We start from the raw sequence: 14,453 nt of genomic DNA on the forward strand, positions 1-14,453 counted from the left end.
GCACACCCAGGTTCCAGTGGGCCCTTCCCATCACTCTGCTGAGAACACACAAAGGATGACAGTGGTCAGGAGGCTGCTGAGGCTGGGGTTGCACTGAAAATGGTTCACAGGAGAAGGATGCACTTGGCTTTCCAGAGCTCCTGCTGCTTGCAGAACTAAGTTGCAAACGCAACCAAATTCCAGGGATATCCATTTAAACTGTGTCCCTTGGTTCCTCTCTGCCTGCAGCCAGGGCTTCAATTCAGCCACGAGGCTTGCTATGGGATGTGGTCCAATATTGAGTCCCACTGAAGCAAGAGCCATAGGACGACCACCTGCCCTAAACCCACAGGGTCTCCTCCAAAGCAAAGCCCAAAGTCAATGGGAAGCCTGTTAGTAGATCATCCCTAACTACTGTAAAACAGAAACTGGGGACAAAACACCAGCATCTCCCCTTGGCCATTTTCCTGAGAACTGAGCAGCAATAAACCATTCAGAGAGAGCTTACAGCTCACACCAAAGGGGTGGAAAAAGCACATTTCTGCATGCTCTGTTCCACAACTTGGAGGTTAACAGAGGTGCTCAAATACTCCAGGACAAAGCTTAGCCCGCGGAGCAGGACTCAGCATCTTCCTGAGAATCACTGATGGGGTATCAGGGACAAAGGTGACACAGAGACTCCATTATCAGGAGGCATGAAAAACACTTTATTATTAAAAATCCACCGTTCTTACAGAAACAATGGTGGACCTAAGACCTGACTGCCCTTTAGGAATCTTTTCTCACCTACTGGTCAAGAAGAGACAACTCCTTCTTGTAAACATCTCTGACAAACAAAGACTGCCTGCCAGGTGAAGAGATTGAGATAATAATTGTTTTAATTCTTTCTCTGAGCTTTTTCACAGCTTCCCAGGAAAATCCTGGGAGAGCTATGTCTCTCTTTGTTCAGAGGATACGTGATTACCACACCTGAGCACCTCCTGAGCCCAGCCAGCAGCAACAGGCACTAAACAGGGGTTCCCCTAGTGCTCTAGGGAGATTCCAGGGATTTCAGACCCCAGAACACTGGAAAAATCCACACCCTTTCATGCAGCCCCAGCCACTATTAATAATTTACTCCTGCAGCCCCATGTCTTTTACCATAACACAAATTATACACAACGAACAGAGCACAGGATGGCAGTTTTAACATCTGAATTTAGATCCTGCATAAAAGCCTTTGGCTTTCAGTCCCTTGAGGCTGCCCCAAGAGCTCCTGGTCTGAGTGAAGCTGAGCTCCTGTCACCCAGGCTGCTCTGCTCATGCTGGGTGTGAGATCAGCCCGGCCAAAAATAACTGAAAAAGCAGAGTCCAGCCACAGAGCCCTAATATGAGTCAAACATAAATTTGGATTTAGTTTTCCCAAAACAAGCGGTAAATAAAGTAACAGACGAGTCATTTCTCCCTGCTCTTTTTGTCTGAAAGCTGCCAGGCTTGGAAAACCAAGTCAAAATATAACCCCCCCCCCGAAGTGGCAGTTTCCACTGGGAGCCAGGGATGAATTACCTTGACTAGGAAACAGTGCACTAGAAGAGACTGGAAGAGAAGGGATGGATCCTAAAGAGGAAGGAAAAAACCTCAAAACAAGACAGAAGCAAAACACTTCTGCAGAGCAGTAAGAGAGAATTAATTCCAGCTGTGAAAATGTCTGTTTTTACCACGGATTAAGTCCCTGGAAGTATCCAAGGCTAGGCTGGACAGGGCTTGGACCAGCCTGGTCTAGTGGAAGGTGTCTCTGCCCATGGCAGGGGGTGGGACAAGATGAGCTTTAAGGTCCCTTCCAACCCAAACCATTTGATTAGTCAATTGTATGATTTTAAATGGAGTTACTGTCAACTACTCTGTACTCTCCTGCCCAGGATCATCTCAAAAAAGCAACTAACCAAGCAGAGCTCCCTGTGTCCTTCCAAGGCAGGCAGATATGGCTCCTGCTCATCCAGCAGAGACCAGACTCAGATAATAGATGATTTTCAGGTCTGCCAGCCCTACCTCACATCTGTGAATTTGAAACTCGGTATCTCAGATCTCCCAGGCATCCATGGAATTAGGGATAACACACCAACAATGCAGTCCAGAGACTCTGGACAGATCCAAACCATCTAAATCACTTATTTTAGCACAATTATGCTCACACACTTCATAAACAGAGCCTGAACATCCAGCCCAAGTTCAAAGAACTGCTTAAGCATTTAAATAAGTTGCCAAAATTCTAATGTATGTATAAGACTTTTTGGCTTTGTAGGGACTTGGCATTTGTTCTAGGGTTTCCTTAATTAAGGACAGACTTTTGGAAGTACCTTCTTTTGTTTTTTTTTTATTTTAACTTGGTCCCCAAGGCACCTGGGTGCGGATGGGTGGCAGGGAGCTGCGTGGGAGCGTGGAACCAGCAACGCGAGCAGCGCTGCTCCCCAGGCTGGGCAGCTGCACAAGAACAGGACTCAGAGCACAGGAATGCAGCACACAGGGCTCCCCTCTAACTGCTTCCCAGTGCCCTTCAGCAGCTGTGGATAATGGATTTTGCTGGCAGCAGCACTGATTTTAAAACCTTCAGTGGTCTTCCAAGTCCAAGCGAATGACTCACAGATGTACGTGTGTACATAATTCTGCGCACACCAGGATCTGTGCTCTTCCATGCTACCTCAAGAAATCACTCACTGTCCTGTCCCTCACTCCCCACAACAGAATCATGGAATCCCAGAATGGTTTGGGTGGGAAGGGACCTTAAAGCCCATCCCATTCCACCTCCTGCCATGGGCAGGGACATGTTCCATGATCCCAGGTTGCTCCAAGCCCCATCCAGCCTGGCCTTGGACACTTTCAGGGATTCAGGAGCAGCCACAGCTTCTCTGGGCACCCTGTGCCAAGGCCTTCCACCCTCATTGTAAAAAACTTCTTCATTGTATCTAATCTAAATCAACCCTTCTGGCTGCCTCATGCCAGAAGTCAACAGATTCCCTGGCATCCATGCAATGGGAATTCTCTTGCAATGCAAAGGAGGTTCTTGCTGCTTCAATCCCAAGTCCTCCCTCTGTCTTTAGTTCTCCTCATGCTCAGCCCATGCTTTAACGCTGCTAAGCTTTAAAGAAACAAAAAGCCAGCTGCATCTTGTGAGTATTTCCAAGCAGACTTGGCTTCAAGGGAACAAGGCCCCTAAGGGAAGCCCAGGAAATCCCATACATGCAGGGTCAGGGTGGTGACTGGCCTCTGAAATCAACTCTTCAAAGGAGGAATTAATTGCAACAGTTGTGTAATTTCTGAAAGGATAGCTTAATCCCAGCAACTAACTCAGACACCAGCTCATGCAGCTGTTTGAGATTAATGCAAGTGTGTAAACCACTGGGAAGGAACACTGGGACTTAGAAATATTCTTGTCTCTGCTAACAAAAAAAAAAGAATGGGTTTCCTATTTAGGTGCTCAGCACCACTGATTTTTCCACGGTCACATTGAACATGGGCCTGTAACACGTTGCCAAGCGTCCCCAAAACAGAAACACCTGAAAAGTTCTGGTCTCTGCACCAAGCCTGCAGATAGAGCAGTGCCAAGGTCGCAGAGCCTGCCTCACCCCTGGTGAGAACACCCACACCATGGGCCACCAGACACCCAGCAGGCAGGGAAACACAGACCCAAATCCTTTGCCAATCCTGTCCCACACCACCCAACAAGAGCTTTCACCAGTTCCACACAGAACCACAGAACTGTTTGGGCTGGAAGGGACCTTGAACTCATCCCATCCCACGGACAGGGACACCTTCCACTAGTCCAGGCTGCTCCAAGCCCCATCCAGAGACAAACAGGACTGGCTGAACATAACCAAGTGGCTGAGGCTGGTATGTTCCATTCCTCCCAGCTGTGTAAGGATGCATCCTTCCACGCAAGACGTTTTTAAGAACTCTTGGCTTAAAACATGAAATATGACTTCATTACAAATCAGTTTTCATTCTAAACATCCTACAAGACTAAAAGTAATTTCAACACACAGAAATACACTCTTGCTGGAATACTGTGTAATTAAATGACTGCAAAAAAGTGATTTTTAATCTCTTGCCCAGTGCTAGCTGAAAGAAACAATATAAGAAATTAGGGAATAAAACCGGAATATTTTAATTAACATCATTAATTAGGAGTCCAAGCAGCGATAAGAAACACACTAAGCTAATTCTCAACTTCTTTTACCAATTGAGAATCTGCTCTGTGATCTGGAAGCTGGCAGGATGTTTTGTTTGACACTGGAGAGCTTTACACAGTAACTGATCCTTTCATGTGAAAATTTTGCTGATAGGCAACAATAAAGCCATTCTTCACAAAAGCTGTCAGACAGCTTTTCTTTGAGGTCATCACAAACCTAAAATAACAGAATAAGAGAACAGGAAGAAGAGCTCAATGAGCACCGGCAACAGTGCTCTCTGAGATGAACCCCAAATTTAGCATTTGGAGAAGAGGTCCAAAAGCATCTGGAGTAGAGAAATGTAAGAATAAGCCATAAACTCCTCTTCCTACAAAGTGGCAATGGATGCTTGGCTATCCAAAAGGAAATGTCTATGTTTAGAAGGGTAGGAGATGCTCAAAGTGAAACAGTTAATGAAGACCAACACTACTGCACATTTTCACATCAGACTCCCTGGAACTTTCGAACTTTATCTACAGCTTGATGCAAAGGCCACTGAAACACAGATATTTTTTCCCCTGAAGCACTTTTCAGAACACAGCTCACAGCCTCCAGCCCACCAGAAGGGCTGAGGGAAGCCTTCACTCAGTAACTTATTATTTTTTTAGAAGGCTTTCAACAAGCCCCCTGTGCAGACCTTGCAACAGGACTGCCACCCCAGCAGGTCTGTTCGGGGTCAGCTCTGAACCCAGGGCTGATCTCCATCCACACTCTGTGCCTCTCCAGTGCACCAGGAATTCCTTTGCTGTTGCTGCAGGCTGAAAAGGACTGTCAACAGGAGAAGAGCAGCAAGCCCTCCAGAGCTGTCTCCAGCAGGCTGCTGCCTGCCTGCATACTCAGGTGCACAGAGACATCCTGAAGAAAACCTCGGCAGTAAAGCATTCAGTGTATGCGTGACGATTCCTGAAAAAATGTGGCACAAACGCTGGGAGACACCTTCCAGCTCAGCAGGGCTGGATGTGCGCATCCAGGGATACACTCACTAAATGACAGCCTGAAAAATGCCACCTTTGCAGTCACGCTGCAGGACTGCACAGACCTGCACCAGACCTTCAGAGCTCACTGTGGCACCTCGTGCTTTTCTGTGCCCACCTCCGAGAAGGCTCCTTTGATCAGCACAGAGTATGCTGAGTTTGAAGGGACCCTCAGGATCATCCAGTCCAACCCTGCACAGACACCCCAACATCCCTGGGAGCATTGTCCAAACTCTCCTGGAGCTCTGGCAGCCTTGGGGCTGTGCCCATTCCCTGGGGAGCCCAGCCCCCTCTGGGGAAGAACCTTTCCTGATCTCCAGCCTGACCCTGCCCTGGCTCAGCTCCAGCCATTTCCACAACTCCTGTCACTGGTCACAGAGGGTGAAGAGAGCAGTACTTGCTCCTCCCCTGACCCTTGTGAGCTGTACAGTCAGAGAAAGCTGAGGCTCACATGTGCCCCACCAGTACACATCCATTCCACCAGAATAACAATCTGCCCTTGCCCACAAAGGCCTGGAAAAGGGAGTTAGAGGCAGGAAGGAAGTCTGGAGTCAGACAGGGTCCCATGCTGGGGACTGCCCTAGTGCAGCAGCCTCACCACTGAGTCACCCAGTGCAATACCAGCAATGCATCCCAGGAGCATCCCAGCAACTCCCAGCAGGCTGGGGCAGCTCCTGAGCACTCCTGGGGCACACAGGACAACGAGCCCCGTGCAAAGCATTATATTCCTGATGCACCACCCTATGGGAAAGTCTAATTGTGAGAGACAGCAAGTTAAATTGGAGGACATTTGGCTGAAGGACTCTTGGCCCTGTGTGTAAGCTGTCCCCCAAGAGGGCAGGGGGCCAGCCCTGGGCTCCCCTGTCTGCTGGCAGTGCACACACGGGGTGTCTGCCCACACCTCCCCTGCTCCAGAGCCAGAGCTGCTCACAGAAACGAGCCTGGCCAAGCCCACACTGCTAACAATCCCCCGGCTAATTTGCACTCAGAAATATGACTCTGCATTTCTCCATGAAAGGGCTCACTGTCTGGGCACAGAGGGCTGCAGCAGGAGCATGCGCCACATGAACGGATTGTCACAGACACACGGAGAAATCCCAGCGCACACGGCTGTTGTCAATCCAACAGCTCCTTCTGCCCTGCTCTCACACAGGGAGCCGTGCCAAGTTTAAAGGTTTGGACCCCGAGAGAGAGCTCCAGACTTGCCTTGCACAGGCAAAAGCATTTACAACAATTTCAGGGGTTTTTTTTCACTGCTTATGCAGGGAACCTCTTTCCACCCCAAGGATCTGCAATGCTCCCACCAGGAGCAGGTAATACAGAACACAGACCAACCCAAGCCCAGTAAGGGAGGGTAATTCCATCCCTGCCCCTGGAGCTGATTACCCTCAGGGTGTGTTGTACCAGCTATCTTACTTACCAATGTTGCCCACAGTTGTGGCTGCCCCATCCCTGAGAGTGTCCAAGGCCAGGCTGGTTGGGGCTTGGAGCAGCCTGGGCTAGTGGAAGGTGTCCCTGCCCATGGCAGGGGGTGGGACTGGATGGACTTAAAGGTCAACCCAAACCCTTCTGTGATTCTGTGATTACAGAAGCAGACAAAGTCAGCGAGACTTTTTCCAATGGAATTCAACCTCAGGGTAGCTTGAGAACAGCAGTTTTCAAACTCTGATCAGCAGATGTCTGTGAACTATTTCTAGTTTGCTTGTGAAAGGTAATAAAAAAAACCTATCATACCCAAGTCAAAGTTTGCTATGCTGCACAGGAAAAACACGTTGGGTTTACGCTCAGCTGACAGAATACCATTCCCCTTTCAGTGCTGCTGGAAGGGTCGGAGCCAAAATCCTCCCCAGGACCAAGACCGCCTGCTAAAACCTCACTGTGTGATCCCCAGCACTGTCTCAATCCCCAGCACAACGAGCTGTCTGTGCACCCAGAAACTCATGGAGCTTTAGACACTAAGAATAACTTCAGTTTATTCTTACAGAGCAAGATAACAGGGCCAAGGCTGGCACAGGCACATCATAAACACTCCTGCTCTCCTCAGCCGGCTGTGAATTACTGGCTGCTTGCAGGAAAACTGGGCAATACAAGGATGATAAAATCCCAGGTGTTTATAATATGTAGTACAGACACAGAGGAATAGAAACAGAAGTAAATTTCTTGACTATTTCTTCTACAGCTTCTGTACAAGCAAGTCAGTTACCTTTGGGATGAAAGATGTTAGCACAAAATCTGCTTTCAAAATGCAGTCAGGAGGTACAGCAAGAAAAGTCAACCATGGAGCTGTAACAAATTCCTCTCAAGGTGAAGACCTGCCATGTTTTACATCTTATATCTCACAAGGGACCCAGGCACTGCCCTAGATCTCAGCAAGCCTGCAGGCAGGCTGGCCTTCCTCCTGCTGCTGGAGCACCTCCTCTTCCAAGCCCCGGGGCTGTCCCAACCCCACTGCTGCACAGGAGCTTTCCAACATGACCCCTGGGCTGGTAATTCAGCACCACGAGACAAGAATCACTGAAAAACCTCTGGAGGTCATCATGCCCCCTTCCTCTAGCAGGGCCACCAAGATCAGGTTGCCCAGAATCATGTTTGGATGGCTTTTAAATGTTTCCAAGGATGGAGACTCCTTTCTCTAGTGACCAGTCATAGGACATGAGAAAATAGAGTGAAGCTGCACCAGGGGAAGGTCAGGTTAGAAACTATTAGAACATGTTCACTGAGAGGGGTGTCACTGGAACAGGCTCCCCAGGGAAGTCATGTCACCAACCCCGTCTGAGTTCAAGGAGGTTCTCAGTGAAGATCTTTCTCACACAGTTTAGTTTTACGTAACACTGCGAGGAGCAAGGAGTGGGAGTCCATGACCCTTGTGGGTCTCTTCCAGCTCAAGGCATTCTGTAATTCTATTCTGTAATTGTGTTTCTGCAGGCATCAGTCAAGTCTGCAGGCAAGGGCAAGGTTATCCTCAATTTTACAGCCAGACCACTGTGACCATTAAGTCTTTTCCAATCTTAATGATTCTGTGATTCAAGGCTTTGCCTAGAGCACAGCATGAGGTGAGGAAAGGAGTGGGACTGATCTGTCCATGGCCAGCCCCCCCTGCCCCCACCATGCAGCCCAGCCTCTGGGCCAAGAGCAAAGACACAAGAACATGGAGAAATCCTGCTCCAAGAGCTCTTCTCCAGGTGATGCTGGGGAGAGCACAGCTCCACAGCTCAGACATGGATCCTAACCTCCCACACGGGCACCAGGTGCCATCTCACAGCCAGCACGTCACAGCCAGTGAGAGATTTGCATTATTGATCCCACTGAATGCTGCCACCTGCTGAGGCTCATTTTAAGTCACTCAGGTGTGTGGCTGATGAGAAGCCAGAGAATCTGAAATGGTTTGGGTTGGAAAGGGCCTTAAAATCCATCCAGTCCCACCCCCTGCCATGGGCAGGGACAACTCCCACCAGCCCAGGTTGCTCCAAGCCCTGTCCAACCTGGCCTTTCAAGAATTCACATGGCTAACACCTCTCTCCAGCAAAGGAGAATTTCTGCTTTAAAAACACTTTTCAGTCTGGCCCACAGTATCAAAAACAGGTAAAGAAACTTCTAAACACAGCAGCAAAAGTTAGCCATAGAGCAGATGCTCCTGGAAACAGAAGCATGAACTCCACCCACACTCTCTCCAAGTTCATCCAAAGATATCCAAGGTGCTGCAGCTGGTGGAAGCCACCTGAAGGAAGCTGATATTGTCCACAAAACACATATCCTAGGATGCTGCCACCTGCCATATGGTCAGGAAATGAAAGGAGATGATGAGTGCAAGTCAGGACAATCTGTCTTTAAGTCAAGGCACATGCACCAGCTTTGCAGTTTGCATTAATATTAAAAAGAACCACAGAGAAAAGGTAATGCAAGAAAAGTAAAATAAATCAAATGCTCAGCATACTGGTTTATACATTCCAACTGGTTTGTCACTGTCTCTGAATGATAAAATGGCAAATGGCTGCAGAGCTTTCACCTCTACAGCAGAGAAGAGGTTTCACCAACCCACAGGATAACCACAGGAGGAGACACTTTGGGAGCCAGGCCGTCCTGCTAGTGGAGCATATCCTGTAAAAGAGCTGGAGAATGACTTGGGACAAGGGTCTGGACTGACAGGACACAGGGAATGGCTTACCACTGCCAGAGGCAGAGTTAGATGGGATATTGGGAAGGAATTGTTCCCTGTGAGGGTGGGGAGGCCCTGGCACAGGGTGCCCAGAGAAGCTGTGACTGCCCCTGGATCCCTGAAAGTGTCCAAGGCCAGGCTGGATGGGGCTTGGAGCAACCTGGGCTAGTGGGAGGTGTCCCTGTCCACAGGGGAAAGTGTCCCCCATGGCAGGGGGTGGCACGGGATGAGCTTTACGGTCTTTTACAGGCTTTTCTGTGACCTTACACAGTACTGCACTCACCAGCCAGGCTTTAGGAGCTGACTCATGCCTCCTTCCTGGACTTAATTAATTCAGACCCTGTTTCCAAGCACTTCAGTGCCTCCAGGCTCAGGCTCCTCACCCCATCCCACCTTCACTGCACTGTCAAGGTGAGTTTGACATTCGGGGCCTGACCTCCCCTCTTGTCCATCATCCAAGCCATTTGCAGACCCTCCTCTTCACCACCTGCATGAAGCACAGTCCCCTCACCACCCAAGCAGGCAGAGGCTGTGCGAGGCACCAGCCCGGGTGATGCCCTGGATGATGCCCAGGGGGCAGTTTGTTCCCTTGTCACACTCTACAAAGTGGCACAGCCAGAGGATAAAGCACCTGAGTTAGTCACAGACCCAGGAATATCAGATTTTTGCCTTTTCAGGGATCATCAGAGGTTCAGAGAAGACCCATGAAAACCCAGACAAAACTCATTTAACCTCCCATATCCTGGGATCAAGGAATCAGCAACAAAAAAGCAGAACTGAAGTGTCAGCACTGGAGATCTGACCAGCTCTTCCCTCTCAGAATCAGCAGTTTAATAACCCGACCAAAGCACCATCCCTGTGAACCTACAAGACACACCTACAATACAAAATATTTAACAACATCAGACCAGACGTTTCCCCTGCTCCACTGCAAATTCACAGCACACAAACACAGCAGGTTTCATTACTCTCTCCCTGGCACAGGCTTCCCTTGGCATAAAGGAATTTAAGCCAAACTTTGCTTTCACCAACCCTAAACTAACACTTACAGTCATCAGTGAGTTATTTTAGAGTTAGACTTTGCTGAAGCCAGCATGGAACTTGAGACTTCATAATTTTGGCCTAATTTTCCTCAAGTAGCCAGTTACCCTGGAAAACAGAGGTTCTCTGAATTGCATGGAATGGTACACTGCTTGAAAATAAATGCATTACATCATATTTGCTGGCAAATGGCTGAAAATGTTTTATACATAATTAAGAGAATAGAAAAACAACTACTGCAGCCAAGCAGGGAAAAATATATTCAGCCTTCAGAGATGAAGTAGAGAGTTTTCCTGGATGTAATTCTGTCCATCCCATTTCCGGTAAAGAAACAGCTGAAAAGGTGACAACCTGATATGCTGACAGGATTCTGAATAAGGGGAGAGGGAAAACACAACAAACACTACTCTGCGAGGATGAAATAATGAATGTATTAATTAAAATATTCTGAACTTTTTCCTGATAGATTTTACAGTGTTCTTGCTTTGAATGGCTAAGTGTGCTCATCTGCAATGTACCTCTGGGAACGAGGTGATGTGAATCACAGAGGTCAGAGACCATGCCCAAAACCCACAGCCAGGGTCTCAACCTTGCACTGAGGCAGCACTGTACCTTCAGTTTACAGAGAGAGAAACAAAACCGAAAAGATTAATGGATTTTCCCAAGACACAAAAAAAGGAGTGGGTGTCAGGGCCAGGAATGATAAAATAAGCTAACATTCCTTCCAAAATATACACTGAAATAAACTACAGATATTCAGCTTTTGTAGAGCAGTTTACTTAGTGCATTCACAGAGTACTTGTGAGACTAGTGATAAATTTGTGGCCAATATCAAGAACAACTTTTCCTCTGTGTTGCTTTTAAGAAACTCTCACAAACTCACTGACAAAATCTCTCTTCCCATCCAAGTATTTTGCCTCCAGCACTGAAAAAAACCCACTCTGGGTTTTTTGATATGAGGTCCCTGATTGTGAGGGTTTAGAGTTTTAAAGCAGTGAAGTACTAGTACTGGAGACAATAAAAAAAACTAAAAGCGAAGTATTTCTACTTTAAATTCCAAATACTTTGGACTAGTTTAAATTTCTGGATCTGAATCTCTTCAATTGGTGATCTCATGTTTCACTCAGGGAATACAGAAATCCACAGGGCTTCTCCTATGGACACACATGTGCTGCACACATGGCTGCTGTGGGGTCAGCACACAGGACACACTACAGATGCCAGGCTCAGAACACATTCTCTCTTGGAAAAGACTGACCGGACTCAAAGTGATGGAAAACTGCTGCTGTGCTGATGGCTGACTTAATGCTAAAGAGAAGACAAAGAAAAACAGTGAGGTCTTAACTTTAATCTTGTAAGCTAAAGGCTGTGCAGCCCTCTGTAAGTAGTGCTGTACATTTCCCATCCCCAGCTAAGGAAACTGGATCATGAAAACAGAGGGGACACTTGATGGATGGGATTACTTCTTCTGCACAACACAACATCACAATTCTCCCTTCTGCTGGTCTGTTCTCTTTGTGTGGATTTCAGGGAGCAATCACTGTAGAGGGACATATCCCAGGGAGCACCCACTGAAGACAGGCAAATCTCTGGGAGAGCCAAGGACTGAAGGCTGCAGCAGCAAGCGAGGTGTGGAGAAGAATGCAAATGCACAATTTATCTCTTTAAGGTTTAATCCTGACCACAAATGCAGTTTGAGGACAGGTAGTTTTCCCCCCCATCACTGCCTGGATGTAAATAAAGAGAGGAAATGGGCACTTAGGTGTTTCAGTAGCCAGTTCCTAAGAAACTGGGTAACTGGAAGCCCTGAAAAATGCAAACGTGCCTTTATTCTGCAGAGCATGGCTCCTAACCATGCTGTTTTCCAATGGGAAAGATTCCCAGCTTAGCTACCTCCATTCCAGGGGATGAAGTGCATGAGATAAAGTGCATTCCAGCCCCAGCACAGCTGCAGGTGCTGGACCTGACTGTTCCCTCAGGGGACAGGGACATGTCAGGGACAGGCTCTGGCCCAGGAGCTCCCGCACGCATCACAGCACTTGTCCAGCAGCATTCCCAGGCCTGGACATCTCAGCTCCCTGGGGCTCTCAGGGCTGGAAAACTGAATTTTTGCAATACCTCAGCACAAGGCATTGCTGTGGGAGGAATGAAAGAGCAGAGAATGTCCAGCTGCAAGGAACCCACAGTCCCTCTGCTGAGCATGCAGGAATCCAGTCCCAGGCTCTCCCTTTGCCAGGGGTAAACACCATCCTAACCCCAATCCCAGCACTGCACAGGTAACAGCAGATGGCATGCCTCCACTTCTTAGATACTACAAAATATGCACCCACATACAAAATAACATGACTGAAGACTTTGGGGTTTACACAGAGATGTGATGCATCAGCAGATAAATTAAAACCTAATGGCTTGCTTTATTTGCTGAAGCTAGTAAGTTTCTTGGGAGTTACGTTCAATAGATCATTTAATATGATCTACTGCACAGTGCAGGGAAAGCATCAGCTAAATGCCCCATATGGAATTCAAAGATTTAACATCACCTCCTTGACTGCAAAAAACCCTAACAAAACAAAAAACTCACCAAAAAAAAACCCAAAAAAACAACCCAAAAAAACAACCCACTGAAAAAAACCCACCAAACTCCAATCCAAACAAAAAAAAAAATAAAAAACACCCCCAAAAACCAAAACCCCAGCACTTTAAAAAAAAAAAAAGTTCATCAGAAACCATCTCAGATCCTTCTTCTAAAGCCTTTCAAATAATCCCCCAATAGCTCCATCTCAAATCCATGCAATAGCAGAAACTGATGTGGCATCACCTCCTTGACTCCAAAAAACCCCAACAAAACAAAAAACTCACAAAAAACCCCCCCAAAAAAAACAAAACCAAAAAACATCCCAAACCAAAAACCCACTGAAAAAACCCCACAAAACTCCAATCCAAAAAAAAAACAAAAACAAAAAAAAAAACCCACTGAAAAAAACCCACCAAACTCCAATCCAAACAAAAAAAAAAATAAAAAACACCCCCAAAAACCAAAACCCCAGCACTTTAAAAAAAAAAAAAGTTCATCAGAAACCATCTCAGATCCTTCTTCTAAAGCCTTTCAAATAATCCCCCAATAGCTCCATCTCAAATCCATGCAATAGCAGAAACTGATGTGCAACATCAGCTTGCAAGGGAACAGCTGATATATCATAGAAGTACCAGGCCACTAGAGGGATGTCTTAAATACATGAAATAAAGATAGTTCATGGAAAAACTGAGAGGCTGGTTCTGTCTCCTTTGAGAAATCATTCTGCTCTTGAACTTCTGCCAGTTTATCAGTGGCTGCAGTTGGGTAGAACTCTTGTTTTAAAGCGTTTCATTAACCTCTTCAGATCATGTAACTCAATACAAGATCTAATTTTCTGAAATCTAGGGGGTTTGACTCTTTATTTTGGTTTCTTCCAAGTATATTCTTAACTTCTATGCCAGCACAGAACTGGAAGAAATATACCTTCGTTGGGTCAGCAGACCTGGAAGAAATACATTCTCCTGAGGAAAGGCTGGAGGTTTGGTCCAGCTATGTGTCCAAACTATTAGAACCAGATGTTTTCCTTAACATCTGGGTTGTCCCAAAGGTGTCCTTGTAGTACCCAACAAGCCACACATCTGCAGGAGCGTGGTCAGCTTTGCCAGGTGGGCAATTCCTGCTGGGAGATGTAACACACCATCACTTCTCCTTGGAGATCTCACTCTACTGGAGAGGTAAAAGACGCGAAGCACATTTCTCCTCAGCAGATCTCTGTGTGACACTGCCTTTATTCCGGCTGTCACCCGTCATTCTGATCCACATGCTCCATGAGCAACAAGTTCTGCACCTTGCAAAAGTGCAACAGAGCAAACCTGGAGGCGACTGAAGCTCTCCACAGGCAGAACCAACCAACATCACTGCACAACGAATTGGTGAGTTTAGAAAAGAAACTCCTGCTTGGGCCCAGCCTAGCCCTAACACATATTCCTGCCCCCTTAAATCTGCACCACATATACAAAACTGGCTCATCCAAAAATCCAGATGGGAAGTTTGTAGGCAAGGCTGCTGGAAGCACCACTGAC

At 47.2% G+C, this 14,453-nt stretch overlaps 1 protein-coding gene across 3 annotated transcripts in view; it reads right to left on the reverse strand.

Moving 5' to 3' along the window:
• Positions 1–14,453, reverse strand: part of COLGALT2 (collagen beta(1-O)galactosyltransferase 2) — a 47,025-nt gene that overhangs the window by 21,729 nt on the left and 10,843 nt on the right. Inside the window, exon 1 of one of the 3 annotated variants that reach the window (XM_041420719.1) lies at positions 7,362–7,489. The exons of the other annotated variants lie outside the window; for them this stretch is intronic. The gene's annotated coding sequence lies outside the window, so the exon portion shown is untranslated. Of the gene's footprint in view, positions 1–7,361; positions 7,490–14,453 lie in introns of those variants that run through there. 3 annotated transcript variants of the gene reach the window in all.

The sequence above is a fragment of the Onychostruthus taczanowskii genome, unplaced genomic scaffold (assembly GCF_017590055.1).
Source record: "Onychostruthus taczanowskii isolate IOZ18803 unplaced genomic scaffold, ASM1759005v1 scaffold65, whole genome shotgun sequence".
Classification (NCBI taxonomy): Eukaryota; Metazoa; Chordata; class Aves; order Passeriformes; family Passeridae; genus Onychostruthus; species Onychostruthus taczanowskii.